Source organism: Prionailurus bengalensis, chromosome X, assembly GCF_016509475.1.
Source record: "Prionailurus bengalensis isolate Pbe53 chromosome X, Fcat_Pben_1.1_paternal_pri, whole genome shotgun sequence".
NCBI lineage: Eukaryota > Metazoa > Chordata > Mammalia > Carnivora > Felidae > Prionailurus > Prionailurus bengalensis.
The window spans coordinates 105,071,877-105,096,702 of NC_057361.1; the positions used below are offsets into that span (position 1 = coordinate 105,071,877).

The window sequence follows — 24,826 nt, forward strand, 5'->3', positions numbered from 1 at the left end:
TGCAGGAGGGTCTCACCGAACAATGGCCAAATTAGCAATGGCTGAATGTCGTCTGCACCCAGGAATTCCCGCTGGACCCTGCTGCTGGGTGCCTTAAGACTGCAGCCAGGTGCCAGCCTGCCACAGAAAAAATTCACGAGACGGTGTAGCAGCAGCGTTTCGGGGATTATGGAAAATAACAACAAACATCTGGCACTAGGCTTGACCCTTAAAGACCTTGCCCCAACCCCAGTGAATGTGGCTGCCTTTTGGGGTCTGCTGGGTCCAGGTGGCTTCAACAGTCTCTACCAAATGCTCTTCCATCAGTGGAACCTCTTTTTCCCATGTGGCCTAAGAACTTCATGGGCCCCACTCTGTTCCTGGGGATTCGCCCTTCCCACTAGAGCACCTCCAGGTATTGAGCTGTGGAGTTGCAGACTTTGCACTCCCCTTGTTTACAGACTTAATGGAATTTAAACCCTTTCTTTTCTCTTTTCTTCTTTCTCCCTTTTTACTTTAGTCACTGTGGCTGTTTCCAATTTTCCACTTTCTCTCCATCTGCTTTTGGGGAGGGGTGCTTTTCCCATATTCTCCCCCCTCCCCAGTCTCCGTCCTCTCTCTGTCCACAGAAGTGGTTCCCTACCTTTCATAGCTTCTTGCTCCCCAAGTTCAGCTCTCCTATGTGCATACTCTTTAGACCAATATTGTTCATAGAACATTCTATGATGATGGAAATATTCTGTAATGCACTATCCAATATAGTAGCCATTAATAACATGTGGCTATTAAAAATTGAAATGCATCTAATGTGACTTAGGAACTGAATTTTAAATTTTATTTAATTTCAATTAATATATTATCCATAGATGGCTAGCAGCTACTATATTAAATAGCAAACCACAAATTCTTGGTGGGTAAGGACAGCAATTTTTATGTGAGTCAAAATACCAGTTAATTATGTGCACTTTGAGATCATACATAGCTGAATTTGAATTATGATTTCACCATTTATTAGCTGGTAGCTTTAGGGAATTTACTTAACTTCTATGGGTCTCAAAATTTTTGAAGTATAAAATGAGACTAATAGAATTAACTTTTTGAGGGAAAATTAAAATAATATTACTGGACAAATTTTACTTCTATTAAGATGGAGTAGACATGCCTCCCCTTAGTTTTCTACTAAGTACAGCCAAAAACCCTGAATATAATATATGAAACAAACATAAGAAGACTCTGAAAGATAGAAGACATATCAGCTAGTGAGCTGTGAACTCAAAGCATGACATTCTAGTGAGTTCCCTTGGTTTTATTTCTGCTCTATTTCTTAGACTGGGTCCTGAAGAAACCAACAACCCACAAACATCAAGAGACATAGATAAAAAATAAAGAACCTTATTTCTCTAGCCAAAAGACCAGGAAAGGGGCAGTCTAGCAAGATAGAAAATTTTTAGACAATAACCACTCAATTCCAGCCAGCTACTACAGAAACTGTGGGCCCACTTTCACCAACAAAGGTAGGCTTGCTAGGCTGTCATGAGGTGTCCGAATTCTCCCTGTCCCTTTTGTGGTGGTGTTAATTTTTTTTAACTTTTATTTATTTTTGAGAGACAGAGACAGAGCATGAATGGGGGAGAAGCAGAGAGAGGGAGACACAGAATCAGAAACAGGCTCCAGGCTCTGAGCTGCCAGCACAGAGTCTGACATGGGGCTCGAACACACGAACCATGAGATCATGACGTGAGCCAAAGTTGGACGCTTTAACTGAATGAGCCACACAGGTGCCCCTGTGGTGGTGTTAATTAAGGCCAAGTAAAGTGCTAAGACTTTTAGTCTCAAATGGTGGCAACAAGCAACCCCCTCCATCCAGTGATGCCAACAGAAACAATCTGGGGAGACTGTTCTACTTCAGTCTTGCAATACCAAGGTACCCTTCTCCCTACCTCATTTGAGTAGCATCAGAAAAGGCCTCATAGAATAAGGACTTTTATTACCTTGTAGGTATTAAGGCCACCACTCCTGGTGCCAGTGGAGGCCATGTGAGGAACATTAAGGAAACACTTCTATTCCTTCAAGCCAGTGAGGTATCAGTGGGAGCATAATGGGTATCTAGAGCACCCACCCTGTTCAGTAGGGACCAGCATAAGTTATGTACATAATGTAATACCTAGAGTAACCATTAAAAGCTACAGAAATGGATACACTCAAAAACATCATCAATAAATAAAAAGGGAATTTAAAGAAATGCTTAACCTACTGGAAGCCAAGAAAAAGCAAACAGAAAAATGAAAAGCAGAACAAACAGAAAGAAAAATAGATGGCAGAGTTAAGCTGTAAGATATTAATGATTATATTAAAATAAATGGTCTAAATACACGAATTAAAAGACAGAACATGGCACATTGGATTAAGAAACATAATCCAATTATATACTGTCTACAAGAAACTCACTACAAATGTAACAGTATAGGCAGGTTGAAAGCAAGAGGATGAAAAAAATTACAATGCAAACATTAATCAGGGAGATCAGGGTGAATATATTAATATTAGATAAAGTAAACTTCAGAGCTAAGAAAATCACCAGTCATTATATAAAGTTGTCAATTCAAAATATATAACAATCTTACATGTGTATGCATCAAAAAACCAAACAGAAATATATCTTAAGCAAAAACTGATAGAATTGAAAGAAGATATAGATAATTCCACAATTTAATCAAAGACTTCAACACTTCCTCTCAACAAGTGACAGAACAACTGGACAGAAAATTCATAAGTATATGAGTTCTAACTCAACAATAACATTAAACAAGCACATCTAATTGATATTTATAGAGCACTTTATCCCCCCAAAGCAGATAACATTATTTTAAGGTTCTCATAGAAGATATACCAAGACAGATAATACTTGAGGCATAAAACAAACCTCAAAAATTTTAAAATGATTGAAATCATACAAAATGTGTTGTCTGACCACTATGGAATTAAACTAGAAATCAAGAACAGAAGGATAACAAGAAAATCTCAGAACACTCGGAAAACAGACAACAAACTTCTAAATAAACCATGGCTCAAAGAGGAACTAATAAAGGGAAAAAAACTTATTGAATGTAATAAAAATTAAAATTCACCATATTAAAATTTGTGGTACACCACTAAAACAGTGCTGGGAGGGAAATTTATAATGCTTAAGCAGACTTTAGAAAAGAAGAAACATTTCAAAGTAATAAGCCAAGGTTTTATCTCAAGGATCTAGAGAAAAAGAGCAAAATAATCCCAAAGGAAGCTAAAGGAAGAAAATAATAAAAATATGAAATCAATAAAATTGAAAATGGGAAAACAATAGAGAAAAAAGTGAAAGAGCTGATTCTTTTAAAAGACCAAAAACATTTACAACTTTCTAGCAAGACTTACAAAAAAGAAGAAATGATACAAATATCAGGAATTAAACAGAATATCACTAAAGACTCTGCAGACATCAAGAAGATAGTAAGGGAGCATAAGAACAACTATTCAAAAATAAACTTGGAAGTGCCTGGATGTCTCAGTTAAACATCCCAATTCGGCTCAGGTCATGATCTCACAGTTCGTGGCCTGGGTTTGAGCCCACAACGGGCTCTGTGCTGACAGCTTGGAGCCTAGAGCCTGCTTCTGATTCTGTCTCTCTCTTTCTGCCTCCAGCCTACTTGCACTCTCTCTCTCTCTCAAAAAACAAAGAAATATTAAAAAAATTAAAAAGTAAATTTGACAACTTACACAATTGATCCTTACACACATTATCATGACTTAATATGAAATATGTAGTTTGAATAGCCACATAAATAGTAAGGAAATTGAATTCATAAGTTAAAAACTCCCCCAAATGAAGTCTTTAGGACTAGATGGTTTTAATAGAGAATCTCACAAAGGATTCATATCTAGGATATATAAAGAACTCTCAAATGCATCAGTTAAAAAAATAAAATGGACGAAAGACATGAAGACACAATTCACAAAATAGGACATACAGATGACAAGTAAGCACATGAAAAAACATTCAACTTATTAGCCACTAGGTAAATGCCGAAAACTATAATGAGCTATTACTATATACCTATCAGAATGGTTAAATATATACTATATAAAATATATAAACTATACACATAGTGACAACACCAAATGCTGACAAGGATGCAGAGAAACTGGATTGCTCATACATTAACAGTGAAATGTGGAATGGTTCAGCAACTCTGAAAAAACACTTGGTCAGTTTCTTAAAACAACAACAACAACAAAAACCCATTAAACTTGTGATAAGCATACAGCCCAGCAATTGTACTTAGACATTTATCTCAGAAAAAGGAAAGCATGTGTTCCATTAAAAATTTGTATGTCGATATTTACAGCTCATTTATTTGTAATGGCTCCTAATTGGAAATAACACAAATGTCCCTCACAGGATGAATTGTTAAACTAATTGTGGTACAATGATACCTTGGAATGCTACTTAGCAATAAAAAGAAATGGCATATTGATACAAGTAACAAACCTAAATGAATCTCGAGAGAATTATACTTTGTGAAAAAAGCTGATGTCAAAACCTTACATAGTATATGATTCAATTTATATAACATTCTTGACATTACAAAATTATAGATGGAGAACTGATTAATGATTATCAGAGATCAAGGGTGGGACTGAGGGTTAGGGAAGAGTGTGGGTGTGACTATAAAAGGACAAAATAAGGAATCCCTGTGGTGATGGAAATGTTTTGTATCTTGACCATATTAATCTCAATATCTTTGTTGTGGTATTATATAATAGTTTTGGTAGATGTTACCTGGGGAAAATGTGTAAAGCATACACACAAGAACTCTATTATTTCTTATAGGTACATGTGCATCTACAATCATCTAAAAATAAGTTAATTAAAACAAATACACGTGGAATGAGTACCATGACTAACAACCAGAAAATACTAAGTAAATTGCTTGTCACAGTAACCAACTCAAGTCTGCATAGAGAACATAGTCAGTATTTACTACACAGAGAAGATAGTTGAATAGGTTTTTTATTCTCCAATAAAAAGATTTACTTATGTTTGGTTCACAGCTTGATCAAGGACTCCAGGGTAGTTAAAAAGCTTCATTTAAGGAGGACATTTAAAGAGAGGTTCAGGCAGAAGCCTTGACACCAGGGGGATGCAGAGGGGCTCCTCAAAGGCTGCTGGACTCCAGAAACTCTAGTTGCATTTGAGGGTGAGCCTTTTGAATAAGTACTTGTCCAGGTGAGCCTAGGGGCCAGCCATCCTGTGATTAGTAAGGTGGTTGCCGTCTTCTTAAGGAGTTTTACCTCCTCATCTGGGAAGTGGCTCACCAGCAATTCACAGAGATCTGCGCAGGCAGAGGGATCTGTATAGGCTGAACCCAGGGCATGCAGATCCAAAAAGGCCTGGTTCAGGTTCTCCTCTAGGGCCACTCTGGTTTCCATGGCATCTAGGGTTTTACCCCGCTCCTTTAGGGATGACTGCTGCACGTCCTGGAAAAGGGCATAGCCACTGTGCTGGTTTTGAAACTTCAGAAACATTGGACCAACTCCCAGAAGTGGCTGCTGAAAAAGTGGCCTTCACTCTCCAGAGCTATATCTTCAGGGTGAAAATAGAAGCCCAGAGATAGGTAGATGTCATAGGCCTGCAGATGGAAGTTGACTGGGCCATTGACTGGTGGCCTCCATCCACCAATAATCCAATAATCCAATAATTCTGATAAACCTGGGAGCTCATGGTTGGTCAGCAATAAGGATCTCATCAAAAAATGGTATTTGTTGGTCCTGAAGGTAGGGGATGGCTGAGAAGATGGTCCTGGAGGTTGCAAGAAGGTGGAGGGTGATTGGAGGCTTGAAGAAGGGCTGTCCTCCTAGGTCTTCCTCTTTACAAACACTGTTGAAGCAAGAGACAGATTCACATAGTGCCAGGAGCATCCCAGATAGTTTTTAATTGAAAGCCAGTCACTTCTTTAGGACAGAAGAAAATTAGAAGTTGTATATGTTGCCCTATGGTTACTGACAAGCCCGTTTTTTTGTAGGGAGAAAGAAGATCTGAAATAGGAAAAAGGTACTCTGGGTAAGGTGGAGAGGAACAAAGGGAAGTAAAGCTATTGGGGAGAATGATAATAGAGACAAAGATGGAAACATGGAAACATGTTACTGTTGTTCTTCATATAGCTAGATAGAAAGAACAAGATTGATGGACCCCAAAGGTGCTTGGTGAAAAGATGGCAAAAGAGGTGAAACTCCAAACACAATCTCTGCAACTGATGGGCCCCAAACAGACAGGGTCAGGACTGGAATGACAGCTTCCCTTGTTCCTTGCCCCCAGTCTCAGACTGAGAGGGGAAATCAGATATGATCCCCCTCACCAATTACATAGGACATTCTTCTTCTAGTCAGCTCCCATCCTGCTTTGCCACCCCAATAGCCTCTCATTAGACCTTCCCCTTTTGTCACCAGAAAGATTACCCACTAATCTGCCTGCCTTTGATTTGAGTCTCTGCCAAACACAGATGGTGGTGGATGACCACTGATTCTTTTGCTGTCAATAAGTAATTCCTGTTCTTATGTTGGTAATCTTTGTTTATCACTACAGAGGTTATTAGTTTGTGGAACAAATGAAAACACTTAGAATAAAAAAAGATGGAAGAGAGAATGAAAAAGAAAGGATAGAGAGGAAAGGGGGAAGAATGGAAATGATGGAGAGAGGAAAGTGGGAGTAATCTATTAGGAAGTCTTTCACAGTGTGAATAAACATCAGGTTAGTTGGTGGGAAATGAGTGACAGCATTGTAAGAAGCACAACTATTGTACTGGAATGTAAGTTTGGAGATTCTTAGAGATTTATTCTGTTGAATTAATGACTTGCAATGACTAGGGCAAATGCCTGTTGGAGAGGTAACATGTTGTTCATCTTAATTATTAGAACTCTTGTATAAAGTCATTTATCAGTCACTTAGAGGATATAGATGGAAGAGGGCAAAGCGTGAATAAATTAGGAAGGAGGGAGTAATTAAAAATTCATAACGTGTGTCTCTTCCTAAATTGAGAGCACCTGGCAACAGTAGTCCTTGACTATATTAATGTAAATGTTTGCAGACAAGGGTGATGTGAGAGATGGTGACTACTGGAAGGTAGGAGGACAGTAAGGAACCTTGTGAAATTGAAAAAGTCAGTTTATTTGAACCATGTGAAATCACCATTTTAGTTGGTGATTCAAAAAATAGGTGGATATGGACAATTCCATGTGGTTCCACCTAATATATGTGAAAGCACTTGAGAAACTCTAAAACTTCTATACAAAGATAAGATGTTACTATGAAGCAGGTGATGACTCACAATGGGGGAAAAAGATAGGATTTAGAGTTAGGAGACCTTAATTATGGTTCTAGCTTTGCCACTTCCTAGATGTGTTAGCTTGAGTGAGTCATTTCACCTAAGTCTTCTGTTGTGAAATGAGAATGCTAACACTTGCAGCCCCTTGCTCCACATCAAAGAGTTTCTCTATGAGTTAGTTTATTTAAAAGTGCATTGGAAACCATACAGTGCTATTTAAATGCAAATGATCAAGGTAAATGCTGTATTCCTATACATTAAAACAAGCTGTGTTGATTTAAGATCTAGACTTTTTTTTTTTTAACTTTTGTTTTTATGTTTTCCCTTTAGTGGGATTTGAAATGACTATCTTAACTATAGAATATTTTTGCTTTCTGGGTTGCAAGTGTTTGGGGGTTTGTGGGATAGAGAAAGAATGACTCCTGCCATATAAGAAAGGTGGGTTCAAGGTACAAAATAATGGGAGGATCCCATAGCCTTCCTTACTGTAAGCAAAACATCTTTATCTGTTTTCTATTTCTTTTTCTTAAAGCTTAAAGATTCAGTCAGCTTTCTATGAAGTAAATACACTTAAAACTCAGGTACTATTGGACTCCTTTTCAAGCTGTCTCATCATATCTAATGTCATGGAGGGGTTATTTAGTGTGCCCTTCATTTATTTGGCAGGCAATCAAAGAGCACGCATATTTTTTCATTCTTGATCATTGTCAAGAATATTTTTTTCCTTTATGCTTGTCAAAGTTAAAAGGGCTTTAAAAGTACTTAAGTGGATAAGTGAAACATTTAATATAGTTGTAGGTTCTTTATTAATAAGAATCTGTTGTGAATTTTGTCACCCCGGCACTTTGGAAGTAACCATCAGCAATCTAGCTCCAGCATGTCTTTCTAATCATTTTGGGTGGAGGAGGGAGGTTTTCATAGCCAGTACTACTGTCCCTATTTAGCTGATAGAGAAGTTGAGATTCAGCAAGACTCTGTCTCTACACAAGGACAAAACAAAACTAGAGTCAGAAGTGAAAAAAACACCAAAGAGACTACACTGTGAAAAACATTATTTGGTACAGAGTGCTAAAGTAGGTTTCATAATCAATGCACTTAAATAAATCTGCTTGTAGTGAAATATATTGACCACACACACACACACACACACAAAATAGTCCCCCAAATTATAATGAGTGATTTTGCCCTGCAGGCTACTTTGCTGGCCATATATGACTATAGAATTAGTGAAATGTATGAATGATTTATTTCATTCATGTGATTTATTTCATTCACATTGTAAAATGAATACTGTTTTTCAAAGGAAAAACCCTCAAAAGATTAGAACTAAGGCTTTAGGGTCATCTATAACCTCTCAGTCAGTAGATAGATGCCTAAACCAATTCACACCCCCAACTTCACTTTTCAGTTATGACATATTGACATGTGGCATGGATTGCCTCATTTTTACAATCAATGTATAAATAATATACATTTATTCATATCCCAAACCATAGGTTGATAGGGCACCATGTCTAATCCCTCTAATTTGATAGGTAAGATGTGAGGTAGAAAAGAAAATTGTCTAACTCTTCTGGCTTGCCTATGAGGCAAATGGATCACATTTAAATAAGTAATAAAGTAAGTTAGATAATTAACAAAATCCTTTTTATTTGTTGCTTATAATCATGGCTTTTGTGTTATTTTCAATCAGAGTCCACACATTTCACACAGTCTCATTTATTTGTTACCTCATTTTACACCAATGTTATTATTAGTTTTTGGCCTGTCCTTATTGATTATATTATTTTTCTACTTACACCTCTATAGATTCATTTCCACTAACCACCAATAAAACATTTCCTTATTTCTTTCAAAATTTTCTTTAAAATTTACTTCTGTTGGATGTATTTTTTTATTATACCAAAGTGAGTTTGATCACTCCTTTATTCTACATTTTCTTAGAATTATTTCTTCATTAGCAAGCCATTGTTTTCATGTGTTCTTAAATGATTATAAGTATCAGGGAAACTAAGATAAATTGACATTCATTCAGTAGTTAATTAAAAAAAATTATTATCACTTGCATATTCAAGCCACTCAGTTGAGAATTGTAAAGGGTAAAAACAAAAAAAGAATACGGGATCCAGCACCATACAAGTCAGAATTAAAAATATTAAGAGATATACTGCAAAATGCTATGAAATGATGAAAGCTGGAAACAAATTAATTGAATTTACTTCTATAAGTTGTTTTTACTTTCTTGATGGTATCATTTGGTGCACAAATTTTTAATTTTGATGAAGTCTAATTTATGTTTCTTCTTTTGTTGCATATACTTTTGGTTTTATAGCTAAGAACCCAATGCTAAAACCCAAAACATGAAAGTTTACCCCTGGTTTCTTCGTACAGTTTTAGTTCTTGTCTTTAATCCATTTTGAATAAATTTTTGTATATGGTATGATATAGGGAAACAAGTTCAGTCTCTTTCACATGGATATCCAGTTGTTTCTGTGACACTTGTTGAACGAGCTACTCGTTCCCTATAGGATGATCTCACCACCTTTGTTAAATATCAGCTAAACATGTTTGAGTATGTACCCTCATTCCACTCTCAAAGAATAGATTGATATTCTTGTCTTTATGCCAGTACCAAACTGTTGTAATTACTGCAGCTTTGTAGCAAATGTGGAAATTAGGAAATGTGTATACTCTGTTCTTTTTCAAGATTGTTGTGACTATTTGGGGTTCCTTGCAATTCCACATGAATTTAAAAATGAACATTTCCATACCTGAAAAAAAGGCCATTGGAATTTTGATGGAAAATGCTTTGAATCTGTAGATTGCTTTGGGTAGTATTGCCATCTTTACAATAAGTATTAAGTCTTTCTGTTTATGAACACAGAATATCTTTCCATTTATTTAGATCTTTTTAATGTATTTCAATAATAATATGTAGTTTTCACTATAAAATTCTTTTACATTGATCCCTAAGTGTTTTATTCTTTTCGATTGTATAGTAAATTGAATTATTTTCTTAATTTCCTTTTCTGATTGTTCAGCTGTATTGTATACATCTTGTATCATGCAATTTTACTGATTTGGTTTATTAGTTCTAATATATCTTTTTGCTTTTGTATGTGAATTCTTCGGTGTTTTCTAAATGTAAAATCATTTTATCTGTGAATAGATTTAATTTTACTTCTTCCTTTTACTTCTTTTCTTTTACTTCTTACTTCTACTCTCTAAATAAATTTAGATATTTATTTATTACTCTTTCTCAACTTCTCTGGCTAGGACTTCCAGTACAATGTTGAATAAGAGGAAGAAAGTGGGCTTTCTAGTCTTGTTCTTGATCATAAGGGAAAAGTTTGTAGACTTTCACCACTTAGTATAATGTTAGTTGTGTGTTTTTCATAACTGCCTTTATCATTGAAAAAGATCCCTTCTATTTCTAGTTTTTAAGTGTTTTCATCATGAAAGAGTATTGGATTTTTTCAAATGATTTTTTCATCAATTGAGATCATTTTTTCCCTTAATTCTATAAATGTCATGTATTACATTAATTGATTTTCACATGTTGAATTACCCTTACATTTCTAGGATAAATCTCACTTAGTCATGATATATAGCTCTTTTATATAATGCTTCTGGACTCTATTTCTAGTATTTAGTAGAGGATTTTATATATATTTTCATGAGGGACATTGTTCTGTACTTTTATTGTTTTATCCTTGTCAGGCTTTGGTATTAGGGTCATGGGATAAAGAGGGAAAATTACCTCCTTTTCTATTTTTTTTAAAATTTTTTTTTTAACGTTTATTTATTTTTGAGACAGAGAGAGGCAGAGCATGAACGGGGGAGGGTCAGAGAGAGAGGGAGACACAGAATCGGAAGCAGGCTCCAGGTTCTGGGCCATCATCAGCCCAGAGCCCGACGCGGGGCTCGAACTCACGGACCGTGAGATCGTGACCTGAGCTGAGGTCGGACGCTTAACCGACTGAGCCACCCAGGCGCCCCTCTATTTTTTGGGAAAAAGTAGAAGCGTTTGTGTTCATTCTTCTTTAAATATAGCAAGTGAAGGCATCTGCTCCTGGGCTTTTTGTTGTTAGGAGGTTTTTGTTTACTGAGTCAATCTACATAGTTTTAGACATGTTCAGATTTATTATTTTTTATTAAGTCAATTTTGGTAATTTGTATGTTTTTGGAATTTGTCCATTTTAGTTGGTTATACAATTTGTTGGTGTACGGTTGTTCTTAGTATTCTCTTATAATCCTTTCTGTTTCTATAAGATCAGTGGTAATATCTCCATTTTAATTTCTGATTTCAATTATTTGTGTTTTCTCTCTCTTCATCATTCTAGCTAAAGAGTTATCAATTTGTTGATATTTTCAAAGAACCAACTTTTGGTTTCATTGATTCATTTTTTAAAAAGTTCTCTACCTCTTCTTTGATCTTTTGTGATTTCTTTCCTCTGCTAGTTTGGTCTAGTTTGCTTTTTCTCATTCCTCAAGGTATCAATTTAGGTTTTTGGTTTGAGATCTTTCACTTTTCTTAATGTAGTTATTTACAGTATGTATTTCCATATGAGCACTGCCTTTACTGCATTCAATGTTGTGTTTTTGTTTTGATCGGCCTTTAAATATTTTCTTTTTAAAAAATTTTTTAATGTTTATTTTTTTTTCGAGAGAGAGACAGAGTATGAGGCAGGCTCCAGGCTCTGAACTGTCAGCACAGAGCCCTAAGCAGGGCTCAAACTCATGAACTGCAAGATCATGACCTGGCCAAAGTCAGAGCTTAACTGACTAGGCCACCCAAGCACCCCAGATATTTTCTAATTTCTCTTGTGATTGATTTCTTCAACTCATTACTTACTTTGTTTAATTTTTATATATTTGTAAATTTTCCAGTTTTCCTCTGATATTGACTTTTAGTTTCATTCAACAAAATTCATTGTTGCCAGAGAAAATAATTTGTATGATTTTAATCTTTTAAAATTTATTGAAATTTGATTTCTGGGCTAGCAAAATCTTTCATGGATAATATTCCATGTGCACTTGAGAAAAATGCTTGTCCTACTCTTTTGAGAAAAATGCTTGTCCTACTCTTTCCAGGGGAAGTGCTTCTGTCTATGTCCATTAGGTCTTGTTATTAATGTTATTCAAGTCCTCTATTTTTTTACTAATCATTTGTTTCATTGTTCTGTCAATTATTGTAAATGGGTTGTTGAAATCTCCAATTATTGTAGGACTACTCTTTTTTTTCATTTCGATTCTTTCAAATTTTGCTTCATATCTTTTCACAGTGGTTAGCTGTGCATATGTTTATAATTGTGATATCCTCTTGATAAGTTGACCATATTATCAATTTAAGTTATCCCTCTTTGTATCTGGTAACATTTTTTGACTTAAAGTCTATTTTGAGTAATATTAATTTAGCCATTTCTGCTCCTTAGTTACAATTGCCTGGATATATATTTTTTATTTTTCATTTTCAGCTTATTTGTAACTTTGGATATAGACTGTCTATACAGCATACAGCTAGATCATGTTTTATCCATTCTTCCAATCTATTTTTTTTATGTTTTTTAATTTATTTCTGAGACAGAGAGAGACAGAGCATGAGTGGGAGAGAGGCAGAGAGACAGAGAGGGAGACACAGAATCCGAAGCAGGGTCCAGGCTCTGAGCTGTCAGCACAGAGCCCGACGTGGGGCTTGAACTCACAAACAGTGAGATCATGACCTGAACAGAAGTCAGTCATCAATCAACTGAGCCACCCAGGCGCCCCCTCCCAATCTATTTTTTATTTATTTTATTTTATTTATTTATTTTTTCAATATATGAAGTTAATTGTCAAATTTGTTTCCATACAACACCCAGTGCTCATCCCAAAAGGTGCCCTCCTCAATACCCATCACCCACCCTCCCCTCCCTCCCACCCCCCATAACCCTCAGTTTGTTCTCAGTTTTTAAGAGTCTCTTATGCTTTGGCTCTCTTCCACCCTAACCTCTTTTTTTTTTCTTCCCCTCCCGCATGGGTTTCTGTTAAGTTTCTCAAGATCCACATAAGAGTGAAACCATGTGGTATCTGTCTTTCTCTGTATGGCTTATTTCACTTAGCATATCAGAGTGTTTAAATCATTTTAATTTAAAGTTACTTCTGATACAGAAGGACTTCTGCCATTTTGCTATTTGTTTTCTATACATCTTATCATTTTTGGTTCTTATTTCCTGCATAGCTTAAGTATTTTGTGTTTATTTTAGTTTTTGCACTGTACTATTTTGACACTTTTTTCAGTTCCTTTTCTGTATATTTTTAGTTATTTTATTTGGGAATGCAATTAACATATTATGCTTATGACAATCTCATTGGAATTAATCTAATTAACTTCATCAGTATACAAGAACTCATATAACTTCATCTCTCATTATGTTGTCACAAGTTGCACCTTTGTAGAATGTGTCTCCATTAACACAGATATATAATTATTATTTAATTCAGTGAACTCTTAAACTATATAGGAACAATAAGGAGTTACAAACTGGAAATACAATAATAATGTATTTTTTTTTTACCGATGTAGTTACTTTTGCAATTGTTCTTTTTTCTTCATATGATTTCAATTGCTGTCTAATGTGTTTTTCTTTCAGACTGAAGCTCTTCATATAGGAAAGATTTCCTAGCCCACAAATGTTCTGTTTTTGTTTTGCTCGATTTTCTCCTTCCAGGACTCCCATTAAGCATATGTTGGTATGCTTGATAGTATCCCACAGATCTCTTGGGATTTGTTCATTTTTCTTCATTATGTTTTTTTTTTCTTCTGTTCCTCAGACTGGATAATTTCAATTGACCTGCCTTCAAGGTCATTGATTTTTTTCTTCTGCTTACTCAAATCTGTTGAAACCATTTAGTGATTTATATTTCATTGCAGTTATCATACTTTTCAATGTCAGAATTTATGTTTGGTTCTATAATTCCCCTGTATTGTTATTCTCTTTTTATTGAGGAAGGATTCTCCTGGTTTCCTTCAATTCTTTGTCCAAGGTGTTCTTTAACTCCTTGAGCATACTTACAATAGTTTATTTAAAGTCATTTCTTAGTGGGGTGCCTGGGTGGTTCAGTCGATTAAGCGTCTGACTTCGGCTCAGGTCATGATCTCATGGTTCATGGGTTCAAGCCCTGCATTGGACTCTCTGATGACAGCTTCAGATTCTGTGTCTCCCTCTCTCTCTGCCCCTCCCCTGCTTGCTCTCTGTTTCTCTCTCTCAAAAATAAACATTAAAAAATATTTTAAAACTCATTTCCTAGTAATTACAATGCCTTTACATTGGAAAGGTCAGGTTCCATTCCTTTTTCCTTGTGAATGGATCATTCTTCCTTGTTTCTTTGTATGTCTTATAGATTTTTGTTGAAAACTGAACATTTTGGATATTCTAATATGGTCACTCTGGAAAACTGGTTCTTTCCCTCCTCAAGGTTATTGTTCTTGCTTACTGTGAGTTACAGTTGTTTGTTTAGTAATTTTTCAAAACTCTTTTTTGTGTGTGTGTATGTGGTCTTTGTAGTCTCTGATACTTTACCTTGTGGTCAACTAGTGGTTTGACAGAGATATCTTTAAATACATGAAGCCAAAAAGTAAAATAGAATAAAACAGAGAAAAGAAAAGGAAGAAAAAACCATGCACTACCAATCTTTGCTGATAGATTCTGTGTTGGGGCAGTGTTTCAAAGCTTAGTCAGGTCCTTTGCAACACTGCCTTAACTTTCACTTCTTATTGGAACTAAACCTAAGGATCTGCTGGAGGTAAAGGGCTAGGGTTTGTTCTCAGGTCTTTTCTGTGCTTGTGTCCTTCCCTGGACATGTGTCCAGGTTTTCTAGATTCTCTGGTATATGCAGATGTTTCTCAAAGTTCTTTTTTTCCAAAATTACTGTCTCTCCAGCTTTTACTTCCCAGGCTTATGCTGGCCTCTGGTTTGTGCCAACTGTAAGCTTTTGCCACTGGAAGGAGCAGCTTGTTCATTTGCCTTTCAGTGTCTTTGAGGAATGCTTTATGCTTAGCCAGTTTTCTGTCCTGAGAGAGTTGCAAGTTAGGAGAAACAAATGCAAATGTCCCATTTCAGTACTTCAGGGAAACTCCAGAACGGTCAAAACAGAAATACAATTTTTTGGAACGTGGTGTGTTCTGCTACTGTGAGAGCCAGATAACCATGCCAGGAACATGAATTCTCATCTTCAAAATCACCCTCATGTGGGTGAGGGAGGTGGGGCAAGGCTAAGTTAAAATACCACAAAGTTCTCCTAGCATATTTAAGTCTCCCCTTTCTTAGTTGAGCATTTACTTGAATGCTGTAAACCTTTGATTACTTCCCAGAGTTCTGATAACTTGATTCTGATAGTTTTTGTTCACCATTTTTGGTGTTTCTGGGAATTCTGTACTCTGCAATTTTTGCTGATGTCACTCTAATGGAGTTTGGTTTTTCTTTTTTTTTATATATATATGAAATTTATTGACAAATTGGTTTCCATACAACACCCAGTGCTCATCCCAACAGGTGCCCTCTTCAATACCCATCACCCACCTTCTCCTCCCTCCCAACCCCCATCAACCCTCAGTTTGTTCTCAGTTTTTAAGAGTCTCTTATGCTTTGGCTCTCTCCCACTCTAACCTCTTTTTTTTTCCTTCCCCTCCCCCATGGGTTCCTGTTAAGTCTCTCAGGATCCACATAAGAGTGAAAACATATGGTATCTGTCTTTCTCTGTATGGCTTATTTCACTTAGCATCACACTCTCCAGTTCCATCCACGTTGCTACAAAAGGCCATATTTCATTTTTTCTCATTGCCACGTAGTATTCCATTGTGTATGTAAACCACAATTTCTTTATCCATTCATCAGTTGATGGACATTTAGGCTCTTTCCATAATTTGGCTATTGTTGAGAGTGCTGCTATGAACATTGGGGTACAAGGGCCCCTATGCATCAGTACTCCTGTATCCCTTGGATAAATTCCTAGCAGTGCTATTGCTGGGTCATAGGGTAGGTCTATTTTTAATTTTCTGAGGAACCTCCACACTGCTTTCCAGAGCGGCTGCACCAATTTGCATTCCCACCAACAGTGCAAGAGGGTTCCCGTTTCTCCACATCCTCTCCAGCATCTATAGTCTCCTGATTTGTTCATTTTGGCCACTCTGACTGGCGTGAGGTGATACCTGAGTGTGGTTTTGATTTGTATTTCCCTGATAAGGAGCGACGCTGAACATCTTTTCATGTGCCTGTTGGCCATCCGGATGTCTTCTTTAGAGAAGTGTCTATTCATGTTTTCTGCCCATTTCTTCACTGGGTTATTTGTTTTTCGGGTGTGGAGTTTGGTGAGCTCTTTATAGATTTTGGATACTAGCCCTTTGTCCGATATGTCATTTGCAAATATCTTTTCCCATTCCGTTGGTTGCCTTTTAGTTTTGTTGGTTGTTTCCTTTGCTGTGCAGAAGCTTTTTATCTTCATAAGGTCCCAGTAATTCACTTTTGCTTTTAATTCCCTTGCCTTTGGGGATGTGTTGAGTAAGAGATTGCTACGGCTGAGGTCAGAGAGGTCTTTTCCTGCTTTCTCCTCTAAGGTTTTGATGGTTTCCTGTCTCACATTTAGGTCCTTTATCCGTTTTGAGTTTATTTTTGTGAATGGTGTGAGAAAGTGGTCTAGTTTCAACCTTCTGCATGATGCTGTCCAGTTCTCCCAGCACCATTTGTTAAAGAGGCTGTCTTTTTTCCATTGGATGTTCTTTCCTGCTTTGTCAAAGATTAGTTGGACATACGTTTGTGGGTCTAGTTCTGGGGTTTCTATTCTATTCCATTGGTCTATGTGTCTGTTTTGGTGCCAATACCATGCTGTCTTGATGATGACAGCTTTGTAGTAGAGGCTAAAGTCTGGGATTGTGATGCCTCCTGCTTTGGTCTTCTTCTTCAAAATTCCTTTGGCTATTCGGGGCCTTTTGTGGTTCCATATGAATTTTAGGATTGCTTGTTCTAGTTTCGAGAAGAATGCTGGTGCAATTTTGATTGGGATTGCATTGAATGTGTAGATAGCTTTGGGTAGTATTGACATTTTGACAATATTTATTTTTCCAATCCATGAGCAGGGAATGTCTTTCCATTTCTTTAAATCTTCTTCAAGTTCCTTCACAAGCTTTCTATAGTTTTCAGCATACAGATCCTTTACATCTTTGGTGAGATTTATTCCTAGGTATTTTATGCTTCTTGGTGCAATTGTGAATGGGATCAGTTTCTTTATTTGTCTTTCTGTTGCTTCATTGTTAGTGTATAAGAATGCAACTGATTTCTGTACATTGATTTTGTTTCCTGCAACTTTGCTGAATTCACGTATCAGTTCTAGCAGACTTTTGGTGGAGTCTTTCGGATTTTCCATGTATAATATCATGTCATCTGCACCCTGCCAGGCTTGTGATGCTGGGGATCTGGCATATTAGCTGGGGTGGGTAGGCAAGTTGCACAGGGGAAGGAGGGGCAGGCTTAGATCGCTTCTCCTTAGGTGATCCACTTCAGGAGGGGCCCTGTGGCAGCGGGAGGGAGTCAGATCCGCTGCCGGAGGTTTGGTCCACAGAAGCACAGAGTTGGGTGTTTGCTGGAGCGAGCAAGTTCCCTGGCAGGAACTGGTTCTCTTTGGGATTTTGGCTGGGGGATGGGCGGGGGAGATGGCGCTGGCGAGCCCCTTGTTCCCCACCAAACTGAGCTCTGTTGTCAGGGGGCTCAGCAGCTCTTGCTCCCTTTGTCCTCCAGCCTTCCCGCTTTCTGAGCAGAGCTGTTAACTTATGACCTCCCAGACGCTAAGTCGCGATTGTTGTGGGAACACAGTCCGTTAGGCCCCTCCGCTTTTGCAAGCCAGAGTCGGGGCTCTGCTTGGCTGGTGGGCCACCCCTCCACCCCAGCTCCCTCCCGCCAGTCCGTGGAGTGCACACCGCCTCGCCGCCCTTCCTACCCTCTTCCGTGGGCCTCTTGTCTGCACTTGGCTCCGGCAACTCTGTTCTGCTAATCCTCTGGCGGTTTTCTGGGTTATTTAGGCAGGTGTAGGTGGAATCTAAGTCATCAGCAGGACACGCGGTGAGCCCAGGGTCCTCCTACGCTGCCATCTTCTCTCAAAACCTCGGTTTTTCTTTTAATATACATTAAAAACACTCTAATGGAGTTTTTTCTTTTAGTAGACATTAAAAACAAAATAATTTTAGATTTATAGAAAAGCTTCAAACCTTGTACAGAAATTGTCGCATATTTTTCATTCAGTTTCTTAGTTTTAACATCTTGTAGTACCATGATTCCTTTGTCAAAACTAAGAAAAAATGACATTAGCATATTACCATTAATTAAAAGGTATACATTTTTGGGTTTCACTACTCTTTTCCTAATGTCCTTTTTTTTTTCTTATAAAAGATTGTTTTAAAGTGTAGTTTTGGGTTAACAGCAAAATTGAGAGGAAAGTACAGAGATTTCCCATATACCCCCTTCCCCACACGTGCACAGCCTCTTCCATTACCATCCACGTCACTCTCTAGAACTACTGTCTTTTTTGTTTTTAATCCCAGGATTCTTTTCAGAATACCAAATTAGATTAGTCATTATGACTCCTTAGGCTCCTCTTGAGTATAACTGTTTCTCAGAATTATTTTCCTTATTTTTGATGACTTGACAATTTTAAAGAATACTGATCAGGTATTTTGTATAATGTCTATAGTTTGATATTTTACTCATAATAAGACTGAGGTTATGGATTTGGGTAAGAATATCATAGAAGTAAATTAGCCTTCTCATCATACCATATAAGAGGGTATATGATATCTTCATGACATTGGTGGTTCTGTTAAAATTTATCTCATGTTTAAAGTGATGTTTGAAGGGCTTTTCCATTATAGGGAAGTTACTCAATCCAGCCTACTCTCAAGGAGGCAATTAATCTCCACCTCTTAGAGGAATTATATCTTCACAAATTCATTGGAATTCTTCTGTAAGGAAGACTTGTCTTATTTATTTATTTATTTATTTATTTATTATTTATGTATTCATGCATACTTATTTTATATTTCAAGTTATAGCAAATACTTTGTTATTTAATTTGTTGCTTAAATTGTTTCAGCTTTGGCCACTGGGGACTTTTTCAGGGTGACTCCCATTATCTTTTAACATGTTAGAATTCTTTTGGTTTTTAAAATACTTCATAACTTCTACTACTGAGTGTTTATGAAAAGAAGAGTTGCATGTTATTGACTTATATTTTAGAAAGAAATTGCTGTTATTAATTTAAAGGATAACATGGAAAGGCCTTATATTTTAAGAGATATGAGCAAGAGGTTAATTTGGACAATGAGGATCTTGAAATGTGTCACACACACAGTTGAAGGAATTTGTTGAATATGAATACTATTACATGTATTCTTGTCAGTTATATGCCATTAAAATATGTTGTGACTTTTGTGAAATAACTTCCTCTCTCTGGATGACAGCTTCTTTATTGATATAGTGTAGCAGTCAGCTAAAACTATCTTCTGAAAATGTCTACCTACAAGCCCATGATATATAAGGAAATAGGTACGATTTCTCTGTAGACCAGGTTATATGGCAGAAGGCCTCTTCGAATATGGAATTTCATTTAAATTTCTTATTTTATTCAACAAATTTTTGTGAATTTTTCATACTAGTTTACCATGTACCTGTACTTTAATAAAAAAATATTTTCATGCAGCAATTTTTGAATTGATGTTGCAGAACAATGCGGCTCTATTTCTCTCATGGCTTTTTTTCTATGCCCTGGCACACATCCTGGTGGATGAGCACTCTTATTTGAAAATCAGGAAACTCTTTCAGTTTCAGAACTCTGAATGTAAGAACTGGGTTTAAATATTTAAAGTTCTATTGTGTAAAGGAGGCCAAGCTTGTTCTATATTTGTCCAGAGAACAAATCTGGGCTGTACTAGAAAAAGATATTCCAGAGGTAAATTATTAACTTGATATTAAAAAAGTACATTTTTTAAACAAAATTTTAATTGAGTACATAGTATGTTCTAGGCACTAAGTACTGGGAATCTTGCGTTTCATTTCTAATTTAGCATGAGAGAAAAACATCCTCTAAAAATTTATAAAATATGAGCCATCTCATGAGATGGTAAGCTCTTCAGTTTTGGAATTCTCCATCAGGCTGAATTATCAAAACTTAGTGATACTGTAATGAAAAATTAAACTGAGAATTATTTTTTATACTAGGATACTATTTAATTTTATTTATGTGTGTATACCTCCATGTGCATCAAAAATTCCAATTAGAATGTAAATTTTATAAAGCCAGATATACTTTCTTCAGTCCAAGTCTCTCTACATAATGATAGTCAAATGATGCTTATTGACTGTCGTCCGGTCATAAATACGGTCATGAAGAAAAGTATCAAACCACAAAATGTCATTAGAAAATGGCCTTTGTCGGGGCGCCTGGGTGGCGCAGTCGGTTGAGCATCCAACTTCAGCCAGGTCACGATCTCGCGGTCTGTGAGTTCGAGTTCCGCGTCAGGCTTTGGGCTGATGGCTCAGAGCCTGGAGCCTGTTTCTGATTCTGTGTCTCCCTCTCTCTCTGCCCCTCCCCCGTTCATGCTCTGTCTCTCTCTGTCCCAAAAATAAATAAACGTTGAAAAAAAATTAAAAAAAAAAAGAAAATGGCCTTTGTCCTTTTATCAGGCTTGATTTTTGGAAATATTGAGAATATATTAGGATAATATTTTATTTTTATGTTGATATAACCTATTTTAATGGAAGGAATCACTTGTAGCTCCATAATTCCCCACCAAATACTCTGTTAATCAGTCACAAATGACGTTTTATTTGAAGTTTCAGTGGTGTGCCCTCAATGTCCAAGTTTCTAACATAGCTAAATGTGTTATTCAGTGGCTGCATAGAAATGGTAGGAGGATATTAAAGCTATTAAACTATAGTCATTTATAACATTCCTATCATAAGGATTGTTGCTGGATCAAGGTCATAATGAGGTTTAAAAAGAAAATTGTGGGTAAAAGACAGATAATTTTAAAGAGAAATATGGAAAATAAAACAACATATTAAAAATATCTATTTTGGGATTTTTCCAAATGTTCTACAGTTTACCTTGCATGATTTTCCAGAACTTGAGTCATGTTCCATCAAAGCTGTAATATTCCGATTATCTCAAGGGCCTCCAGTGGGCAGTTTAAGAATTTCCAAACCAACTTTGAAAGTGATTTTCTAATTTTTTAAATCTTTATTTATTTTTGAGAGACAGAGTGTGAGCAGCGGAGAAGCAGAGAGAGAGGGAGACACAGAATGTGAAGCAGGCTCCAGGCTCCAAGCTGTCAGCACAGAGCTGGACACGGGGCTCCAACTCATGAACTGTGAGATCATGACCAGAGCCAAAGTTGGAGGCTGAACCGACTGAGCCACCCAGGTGCCCCAAAAGTAATTTTCAAAGAATCTATTAAAAGAAAAACAAAGCAAAACAAAACAAAATAGAACATATTAAAACATTGTCAAACTCAAAGTGGGATTACCTTGAACATAAAATAATTCTACACTTGTTTATTTATTTTTATTTTTTTAGAGAGAGGGAGCACAAGTAGGGGAGAGAGCAGAGGGAGAGGAAGAGAGAATCTCAAGGAGGCTCCACGTTCAGTGCAAAGCTCAACGTGGGAGTTGATTCCATGACCCTGGGATCATTACCTGAGCTGAAATCAAGAGTCAGACATTCAACCCACTGAGCCACCCAGGCACCCCAATAATTCTATACTTTAAGTGCAACCCTAGACAAGACCTTTTAATTACAAGGAGGAAAAATAGTCAAGTGTCTCTTTGCAGGAGGTTTGCTGTGGCTCCAAATATTTTATTTTAATGACAATTTTTAAAGCTGTACATAATTCAGGCCTACAGGAGGATCTGTAGAAGGGATAATAAAACCTAAATGTATGTATTTCTTTATGGTGATAATCATAAATTATTTATGGAAGGAAGAATGTACTTTGTACTAGGAGATTTGATTTCATCATACATTGTTAATTTGCCCATTCTTTTCCTGTTTCAAAGTAAATAATCTATACATGTTGAGTGATAAAGGCAATGAAAGGAAAGTCCAATTACAAGGAATACAGTGATGCAGAGCAGATTGTCAGCAGAAGTGGGGGAATTGATATACTAAAGACAAAAATATGTGTGATAATTTTTCCTTTTTAAACTATTTGGCCTAAAAGATAAAAAATAGAAAATGTCTTTTTTTTTTTCAGATCAAGTATAATTCTATAGAGGTCTACAAATATGATTCTAAAATATCAGATTGTTGTAGACAAATGATGTTTTTTCAAAATAGTCAAGCCAGTTGTTTAACATTATGTAGACAAAAGAAATGATTAATGAATTTCTTTTCTTTTTTAGCCAATGGTCTTGACATTAGATTATGAGGTAGCCATCTCTGCTTGTACTTGTATACTTCTGATAATTTCTTAGTTATCTGCTGTATTTTTGGATTTATTAACACTAATAAAATATTGTGCCTTAAATATATAAGATGCTGCTTGGAATCCTGAAACAATGAATCCTTTGTCTGTTGTACCATGGTTTAACTGAAATGTTTTATACATTTTATCTTTTACAAACACTGCACAAGTTATTTTTGAATGTTAGAAATTTCCCTATTCCTTTGATAAACATGTAAATGTGTCATAGTAAATTATTTCATTACTGGGTATCTTGTTTAATATACTTACTGTTTTAACTGTATTTTTTTATTCAAATAAAATTAACATACAGTGTTATATTAGTTTCAGGTGAATAATATAATCATTCAATTCTATACATTTCTTTTTCTAATTTTTTTAATATTTATTTTTGAGAGAGAGAGAGCATGAACAGGAGAGGGGCAGAGAGAGAATGAGACACAGAATCCAAAGCAGGCTGATATCACAGAGCCCGACGTGGGGCTTGAACTCACGAACATGAGATCATGACCTGAGCCAAAGTCCTGAGCCAAAGTCAGACTTTTAACCAACTGAGCCACTCAGGCACCCCGGATTCTTTACATTTCTCAGTGCTCATCAAAATAAATATACTCTTAACCTTGTTTATCAATTTCATTCATCCCTCCACTCACCTCTCCTCTGGCAGCTACCAATTTATTCTCTGTATTTAAGAGTCTGTTTTTGTTTCTTTTTTTTTTCTTCACTTGATTAATGTTTCTTAAATTCAACATATGAGTGAAATCATGTGGTATTTGTCTTTCTCTGATTGACTTATTTCTCTTAGCATAATATCCTCTGAGTCCATCCATGTTGTTGCAAATGGCAAGATTTCCTTCTTTTTTATGGATGAGTAAAAGTTTATATATATATATACATATATATAGTCTTATATATATGTATATATATATATATAATATATATATCTTCTTTACCCATTCCTTATCTTCTTTATCCATTCATCTATCAATAGGCACTTGTGTTGCTTTTGTATCTTGACTATTTTAAATAATGTTGCAATAAACATAGGGGTGCACAAATATTTTCAAATTAGTGTTTTCATTTTCTTTGGGTAAATACCCAGTAGTAGAATTACTGGATCATATGGTAATTCTATTTTTAAGTTTTTGAGGAGCTTCCTTCCATACTGTTTTCACAGTGGCTGTACCTATTTGCATTCCCATAAACAGTGCATGAGGGTCCATTTTTATCCACATCCTTGCCACCACTTATTATTTCCTGTCTATTGATGTTAGCCATTCTGACACATGCGAGGTGATATCTCATTGTGGTTTTGGTTTGCATTTCCCTGATGATGAGTGATGTTGAGCATCTTTTCATAGTGATCATCTGGATGTCTTCTTAGGGAAATGTCTGTTCATGTCTTTTGCCCATTGTTAGATTATTTGTATTTTTTTATGTTGAATTGTAGAGGTTTTTAAAATATATTTTGGATATTAATCTTTTATTGGATATGTTATTTGCAAATATCTCCTCCTATTCAGTACGTTGTCTTTTAGTTTTGTTGTCTGTTGTCTTTACTGCACAGAAGCTTTTTGTTTTGATGAAGTCCCAATAGTTTATTTTTCCTTCTGTTTCCCTTGTCTCAGGAGACATATCTGGAAAGATATTGTTATGGCTGATGTCAGAGAAATGACTGCCTTTGTTCTCTTCTAAGATTTTTATGGTTTCAGGCATCAGATTTAAGACCTTAATCCATTTTTAGTGCATTTGTGTGTGTGGTGTAAGAAAGTGGCCCAGTTTGTGCAGCCACTCTGGAAAACAGTGTGGAGGTTCCTCAGAAAATTAAAAATAGACCTACCCTATGACCCAGAAATAGCACTGCTAGGAATTTACCCAAGGGATACAGGAGTACTGATGCATAGGGGCACTTGTACCCCAGTGTTTATAGCAGCACTCTCAACAATAGCCAAATTATGGAAAGAGCCTAAATGTCCATCAACTGATGAATGGATAAAGAAAT

The 24,826-nt window shown here is 36.3% G+C and overlaps 1 pseudogene; it reads right to left on the bottom strand.

The window, feature by feature from the left end:
• Window positions 1-5,248: 5,248 nt before the first annotated feature.
• On the bottom strand, window positions 5,249-18,640 carry LOC122477142 (annotated as a pseudogene).
• Window positions 18,641-24,826: the final 6,186 nt, after the last annotated feature.